Source organism: Pseudophryne corroboree, chromosome 7 (assembly GCF_028390025.1).
Source record: "Pseudophryne corroboree isolate aPseCor3 chromosome 7, aPseCor3.hap2, whole genome shotgun sequence".
NCBI lineage: Eukaryota > Metazoa > Chordata > Amphibia > Anura > Myobatrachidae > Pseudophryne > Pseudophryne corroboree.
Genome location: NC_086450.1, coordinates 473062897 through 473071245, shown reverse-complemented (window position 1 = coordinate 473071245; position 8349 = coordinate 473062897). Strand labels below are relative to the sequence as shown.

The following is an 8349-nucleotide window of genomic DNA, read 5'->3' as shown; positions in this document are numbered from 1 at the left end:
TCGCAAAGACAAAGGATGAAGGATGGCAAGCCTGTCTAGTGCCACTGTGAATCTGAAAGAGCTCTGAGGGGGCACCATTAAGTATCAGCCTGGCACTTTTATGTCCCTAAGGCAGTGTTTTTCAACCACTGTGCCGTGGCACACTAGTGTAATGAAAAAGGCTTTCAAACCAGCGCTCCAGAGCAATAGTGCTGCAACTTCTGCTGAAGTGGTCACCCCCACTTCCAAAAGTCCACCAATCTATTCAGAAAATGCAGATACGCGCACCCCCTGGGATCCTACGGGGTCGATACTTAAATAATAAAATATTCAATTTCTTTTGGACCCTTCCTCAGAAATCGAAATTCCATGCCTCCAGTGACTGGGACTTAGTGTATCCAGGGAATACCTGTATATTTCCCCACCCTCCCACTACACTGTATTAATTTATTTCTGCCACTTACCTGTCCTGCACCAAATACCCCTGCAGGTAGCTGCTTTGTGACCAGACCGCAGGGTGTTGAAGCTGCTGACTTCTGAGCCTAGCCACAGATCATCTCACAGGTGTCATTATGAAGGACATAGCTGATCCGTGGCTCCTGTGACTCTGGAACTTTCTCTGGAAGGACGCTGAGAGACCAGAAACACAACAGGAAAGAAGAGGAATTTCAATTTCTGAGGAAGGGTCCAAAAGAAATTGATTATTCAAGCATTTTGATCTCATTCATTCTGGTACGCACAATTGCCCCATCAATATTGGTGGAATTGTTTGGAGTGGAAGTTTGAGTTGTTTTAAAGCACCTATAAAACTGTACTTCACTATATATTCCTTCATTCCTATCTCTTTGAGGGAAAGAAGAATTTCGATTTCTGAGGAAGGGTCCAAAAGAAATTGACTATTTTATTATTTAAGTATCGACCCCGTAGGATCCCAGGGGGTGCGCATATCTGCATTTTGTGAATAGATTAGTGGCACACTAGTGTGCCTTGAGCAGTCTCCAGGTGTGCCGCCATAGAAGCAGAGCCAGGCCCGTCAGTGTTTTGCCGCAACTGATTCATGGAATGATCAATACTGGTGGGTTTAGTGGTTGCAGAGCCAGTTCTAATTTTGGGCCCGGGCAGTGTTGCGCTCTTCTAGCTTTCTCAGATGTGGCTCAGGCATTACCTATGGAGAACAATTGAAAAGGAGAGAAAAGACAAAAAACCCTTGTTTGGGAGCACTCGTTTGTAATGATTTGTGTAATGTAAATAGAATAAATAATAAGTGAAATAAAACTTAACCTTTAATTGTTTCTTGAATAAAAAAGGAATAAATGTGAAATATTTGTGAGACTCGTGTCTGATGTTTGAAAAAAGGAACTTGTTTAACCTCTTTAGCAAATGAGGTACAAGTTGCCAGGAGAAGGTGAAAATATCAGAAGCAATATATTTGATGAATAACAATGTGTTCTGATGAAATAAGTGTATCCAGAACAGTCACTGTACATGCCTTGGAATGAAGGTTTCAATAGAAGCGTGATATGGTAGCAAAGTTGAGTGAAACAAATCTTTGGAGAGAGAAAGAAAGAGAAGGGGGCCCACTGCACCTGGTATTCTCAGGGGGTTTCCCATCCTGATACTGACCAGGCCATGCCTGCTTAGCTTCCGAGATCGGACAAGATCGGGCGCATTCAGGGTAGTATGGCCGTGGGCCTATTGTAAGAGATGTAAGGAAAGAGATAAGAGAGAGAATGCACTCCTGTTGTCCGTACAATACGTAAATCAACCATGTGTAGTCCGGGAGTGTTTTTCCAGAAGCAGAAGTGGAAGTATAGCAAGCATTGGAGAATTAAAAAGGGCCCACCGCACCTGGTATTCTCAGGAGGTTCTCCTTCCTAGTACTGACCAGGCCATGCCTGCTTAGCTTCCGAGATCGGACAAGATCGGGCGTATTCAGGGTAGTATGGCCGTGGGCCGGTATGAGGAAAGTATGAATAGAAAGGGAGAGTATACTGCTTACTGTACTTCACACTCAACCAAGGCCACTGATGGTCTCAAAATTGTTATTTCCAGACAAGGTATGTCAAGATAATTTGGAGTGTCTGGAATAGATATAGGTATAGTGTGGTAGGTGAAGTTTGGCAGGTAATGAGATCCCATAGAAATAGTGGTGTGTGTGTATATCTTGATACTTAAACTGGGAAAAGGAAAATAATGATGATAATAACTTTTAAGTAAAGAATATAACAGTTAGTAATAGGACAGAGCTAAAAAATAACTCAATTTGAATGACAGTTCACACAATAATTGCTGGTCCCCTGAGGGAAAGCCAGATGAATGATCATATGTTGGAAAGGAGCTCAAGGCTGGCTCCCAAATATCAATTATTCTATGATAAATGCCAGAAAATAGAAAAATGCTACCATAAATACACATGTGTGTTGGAATCACAACAAATAGAAAATGTCACCATAAATGCACTTGTGTGTATAAATCACGATTAAATATCTGTAATAAATAAACCTTGGAGGCATAGGCGGGTGTTAGAACAGAATTATGCAGATATTATCTGCTAATAAAACGCTGTTCTAGAACAGAGAGTGTAGTGATAGATTTAGTATCTGTTATCACTACTGGTGTATATATAGACAAAAAACCAGTATGCAATCGGTGCTAGGCAGTGAATTTAAATACTAGTGATTCCTGCTGCACATTTAAACCCTGGTGGTCTAGTGTCAGTTACCGCAGCCGCAAGGTATGCGGCGAACGTTGTCCTGGTCTCCTCTGTACACACTCCCGCTGCAGTGATGAGCATCTCTAACCTTACGACAATCATGGACAGATTTAACCAGCAGATCACAGTGCATGACTTTTTCAACTGTAGGACAGAGAATGTGATCTATTGCATCTCTTGTACCTGTAACTTAAGGTACGTGGGCATGACTTCTCGCATGTTCAAAGTCAGGGCACTTGAACATATCAGTACGGTTAGAAATGCCAAATCAGACTTAGCCCAATTCAAGAAGCTCACCACAGTCGCCAGACATTTCTTACGTTTCCATGACAGTCGAACAGAAGATCTTCATTTCTCAGGTCTGGAACATGTAAAAATGGGATTAAGAGGCGGAGATTACAGCATGGCACTCCAGAAAAAGGAATCTGAATGGATCTTCAAGCTGGACACTCTAATGCCCAAAGGTCTAAATGAATACATCAACTACAGCATCTTTCTACCCACATAACTCCAATATCCATTCATCCTGTTCCCTTCCCACCCCAATCCTGTCCATTCCCCCCTTGTCCCACACCATCACCCCAACCCTCACTTTCTCCTTTTTCCCCCCTTTTTTCCTCTCTCCACCGCCCTTCTCCCTTTTCCTTTCCTTCTCCTCCTCATTCTTCTCTTCCCCATCCCTCTTTTTCTTTTTCTTTTTCACCACTCATCCTCTCTTTCCCCTCTCTCCCTCTATCCTCTTTTCCTATTTCACTACTCCACTTCGCATTCCAATCACCCATCCACCTCCTTCCCCTCTCTCCCTTTTCATTTCTCTTTCTCTTTTTTCCTTTCATTCCCACATTTCCCTTTCTCCCCCCCACTCTTCCCACCCCCCCTCCTTTCATCCCAGTCTTCACTACACTTCATGCACCTTCTTCTTTCACTTTTTTCACAGCCCATAACCTGAACCTCTTCCTATACCCGCCTCCATGGCCCTCCAGACCCTGAAATTTCCACTCTCTTCCCTTTCCCCCCCCCACACTCAATATTCTCTTTGCAGACCACACCTAACACAACACTCCCAGACTCTCCCATCCACACACTCACATCCATCATGTCATCCCCCACTCCTTCCAATTTACAACCCCCGCCCTTTTTCCGCACTTCAATCCTCACATTCAAGTCACAATTCCTTCCCCTACCAGCTCTATTCCCTTCCATTTCTGTACAGCACTCCCTCACTCACTTCCTTTCATTTCAACATATGACACCATATTTATATTCATTCATATTCAGCATCAATACATTTCATGTTAATTTGATTCCATTTTATTTTCACATCAATTCTTTCAAAATTTACATAATCCTATATTTAATAATTTTTTCATTTTTCTATCTATCACCATCAACATTATCATTTTTATATTCACTTATATTTTTATATTTTATTTTTATATTTTATTTTATTTCATATATATATATTTTTTTTTTCCAATCGTCAGTCAAATCCAAGTAACTAATTCATTGGTTATCTCAACCTTTAAGTACTGGCCACAAGAAAGCAGTAGAGAGAGGCTCTCGTGACCAAGCCCAATCAGGTGAAACGTACGTCGAGAGAACGTCCTTAGTGACGTCATCGCGGCCACGCCCATTCCGGAAGCGGGCGGCCGCGCTCATCACTGCAGCGGGAGTGTGTACAGAGGAGACCAGGACAACGTTCGCCGCATACCTTGCGGCTGCGGTAACTGACACTAGACCACCAGGGTTTAAATGTGCAGCAGGAATCACTAGTATTTAAATTCACTGCCTAGCACCGATTGCATACTGGTTTTTTGTCTATATATACATCAGTAGTGATAACAGATACTAAATCTATCACTACACTCTCTGTTCTAGAACAGCGTTTTATTAGCAGATAATATCTGCATAATTCTGTTCTAACACCCGCCTATGCCTCCAAGGTTTATTTATTACAGATATTTAATCGTGATTTATACACACAAGTGCATTTATGGTGACATTTTCTATTTGTTGTGATTCCAACACACGTGTATTTATGGTAGCATTTTTCTATTTTCTGGCATTTATCATAGAATAATTGATATTTGGGAGCCAGCCTTGAGCTCCTTTCCAACATATGATCATTCATCTGGCTTTCCCTCAGGGGACCAGCAATTATTGTGTGAATTGTCATTCAAATTGAGTTATTTTTTAGCTCTGTCCTATTACTAACTGTTATATTCTTTACTTAAAAGTTATTATAATCATTATTTTCCTTTTCCCAGTTTAAGTATCAAGATATACACACACACCACTATTTTTATGGGAGCTCATTACCTGCCAAACTTCACCTACCACACTATACCTATATCTATTCCAGACACTCCAAATTATCTTGACATACCTTGTCTGGAAATACCAATTTTGAGACCATCAGTGGCCTTGGTTGAGTGTGAAGTACAGTAAGCAGTATACTCTCCCTTTCTATTCATACTTTCCTCATACCGGCCCACGGCCATACTACCCTGAATACGCCCGATCTTGTCCGATCTCGGAAGCTAAGCAGGCATGGCCTGGTCAGTACTAGGAAGGAGAACCTCCTGAGAATACCAGGTGCGGTGGGCCCTTTTTAATTCTCCAATGCTTGCTATACTTCCACTTCTGCTTCTGGAAAAACACTCCCGGACTACACATGGTTGATTTACGTATTGTACGGACAACAGGAGTGCATTCTCTCTCTTATCTCTTTCCTTACATCTCTTACAATAGGCCCACGGCCATACTACCCTGAATGCGCCCGATCTTGTCCGATCTCGGAAGCTAAGCAGGCATGGCCTGGTCAGTATCAGGATGGGAAACCCCCTGAGAATACCAGGTGCAGTGGGCCCCCTTCTCTTTCTTTCTCTCTCTAAAGATTTGTTTCACTCAACTTTGCTACCATATCACGCTTCTATTGAAACCTTCATTCCAAGGCATGTACAGTGACTGTTCTGGATACACTTATTTCATCAGAACACATTGTTATTCATCAAATATATTGCTTCTGATATTTTCACCTTCTCCTGGCAACTTGTACCTCATTTGCTAAAAAGGTTAAACAAGTTCCTTTTTTCAAACATCAGACACGAGTCTCACAAATATTTCACATTTATTCCTTTTTTATTCAAGAAACAATTAAAGGTTAAGTTTTATTTCACTTATTATTTATTCTATTTACATTGCACAAATCATTACAAACGAGTGCTCCCAAACAAGGGTTTTTTGTCTTTTCTCTCCTTTTCAATTGTAGTCCAGTCTACAAAATTCCTGGGAGCACCGCCAATCATTAGCAGTTTAAAATCTCTTTTTTTTTTCAACTGCATATATATTGGTTTCTTTATGTTATTTATGTTATTTATGTTATTTCTACATTTTGTTCAAATTATCAAGACTAGTGCGGTTCCATATTGAATTTATTTGTATTACCTATGGAGAAGCTGTGACATGACATCCTAGGGCACGCAACTGCACCATGCATCACCATTATGTTTGAATGTGCCTTGGCAATATTTAAATCTTGTTCTGTGTGCCGCGAGCTGTAAAAGGTTGAATATCTCTGCTCTAAGGACATCTCCCCCTAACCAAAATCTACCCAAATCAGCAAACATCCTGTGAAAGGCCTTTCTGCATCCAATAACAAAAGCAAGTAGTGTGTATGCAACTTATTTATCAAATGAAGAAGATCAATAGTCCTCCTTGTTTTTGATGATAGTATTTGATTCAATCTGGTAGCAAAGATTTTGGAGAATCATTTATAATTGTTGTTTATTCTAGATATTGGGCTATAACTAGTTCAATGATTGGGGTCTTATCCGAGTTTGTGAATGAGTGATATTTAAGCATCTAAGGCTTTGAAAGAAAATAGTGTACCCGAGAGAACTGCCAGTCACAGTGAAGTTAATGCACTCATAGACTGCATCTGGCTTCATTGACACTGAGCTGGGTGATGGATATTACCTTGTGGGGCTGCAATCACCACTGACTGAAACCCTACAAAAAATGGGTTTCAGTTAAACATTTTTAAAACAGAGAAAAATATGTTATTAATGTGTCATGATGTCCACTGATAGTAGACACTACATATGTAATAATTTTTTACCTCAGGTGCTCCACTCCTGTGTTATCTACCAAACCGGCTAATTGGTTATTTTGGACATTTTTGGCAGATACTGATATTCGATGCTAGGAAGTGTGTTTTGCTTTCGCTCTCTGTCTGAGGCTGAGCAGCTGCAGAGGAGGAAGCCAGCCAGAGAGTGCAGAGCTACAGCAGGATCCTGCCCCAGCCACAAAGTCTGATACACATGATAACGGTACTGTATGGGGAAGGAAGAGACATGGAGAGTGGAACTCAGAGTGCGATGGAGAGAAATGTAGCTGATATTTACATATGCGGCGTGATGTAATGCCACCCGAGTTGGGTGGCTGTGCGGGATTCCAGCTGTACTCGGATGTTTTTTTAAAGGCAAACACTTTGTAAAGGCAAACACTTACAAGGCACACCTTGTAAGTGATTGTCCCTTTACAAAAATGCCTGATTTCGCCTGGCATCCTGCACAGCCACCCAAACTTTAGCGGCATTACATCCCGCCAATGGTGTCTGTTATTTTACCGTGGAGGATCAAGCAATATAGTTATTACATATATATATATATATATATATATATATATTTATTATATTTATTTTATATATTTATGGACAATAACTGAAATAATAGCAATCCTCTCTTCTTCTGATGAAGAAGTTGAGCTTGTAAATGGGGTGCACATGTCAGATGAAATAATTGTGGTCTATGTGCCTCCAGAAGTCAGTGATTATGAAACTCTGAATGAGAGTATTGATGATAATGTGCCACTTACAATGAATATTGCTGGCACTGTGGAATTGGAATATTCAGGGGAAGATGATGCAAACAATGATTCAGTAAATTTGAATATTGATAAGCCTGAGCCACCTGCCAAAAAAAATCAAATCTTTAGCAGAGTATGGAAATGCTACATGGTAAAATTGTTTCTTTGAACATACTCAAGACAAGAGCCAGTAAGTAATGAAGAAACCCACATGGAAAATATTTCAAAACAATTGGGTATGGTGAGTAAACAAAAAACTTGTGAACTAACATAATAAATGCATAATCATAATGTAACTAAACATATTGTTTTATGGCAGGTGGGAAATCACCATTTCAGCTGTTTTCCCTTTTTTTCCCCAAAGACAACATTGTTGAAATGATGATTAAGTATAGTAACCCGATCAAGATAATGCTCAACGTGAACCCAAACCATATGAACTCAAGAGATTTTGGGGTTCTCTCTTTCTCAGTGGTTACCATAAACTTTCTCAATGGAAACTGTATTGGTCATCTAAACCTACATTAGGGATTTCAATTTTTTAGCAAGCTCTTTTGAGATTCAAATTTGAGTCAATCAAATGATTTATTCATTTATCAGATAACAATTTGTATAAATCTGAAAAAATTTGCTAAGATTTCAACATTCATTGATGCCGAAAATAAGCAGTACATGCAATTTGGCATATATTCTCACAATTTGTTGATTGATGAGCAAATGATCCTCTATTTCGGCATCACTCATGAAAAATGTTAATTTGCGGGAAGCCAATCAGATTTAGATTCAAA

General features: G+C 40.2%; 4 pseudogenes; 2 read left to right on the top strand and 2 right to left on the bottom strand.

The window, feature by feature from the left end:
* Positions 1-1553: 1553 nt before the first annotated feature.
* Positions 1554-1671, bottom strand: LOC134947057 (5S ribosomal RNA; annotated as a pseudogene).
* Positions 1672-1815: 144 nt separating this feature from the next.
* On the bottom strand, positions 1816-1933 carry LOC134947063 (5S ribosomal RNA; annotated as a pseudogene).
* Positions 1934-5181: 3248 nt separating this feature from the next.
* LOC134947062 (5S ribosomal RNA) lies at positions 5182-5299 on the top strand (annotated as a pseudogene).
* Positions 5300-5443: 144 nt separating this feature from the next.
* On the top strand, positions 5444-5561 carry LOC134947056 (5S ribosomal RNA; annotated as a pseudogene).
* The last annotated feature ends 2788 nt before the right edge of the window (positions 5562-8349 follow it).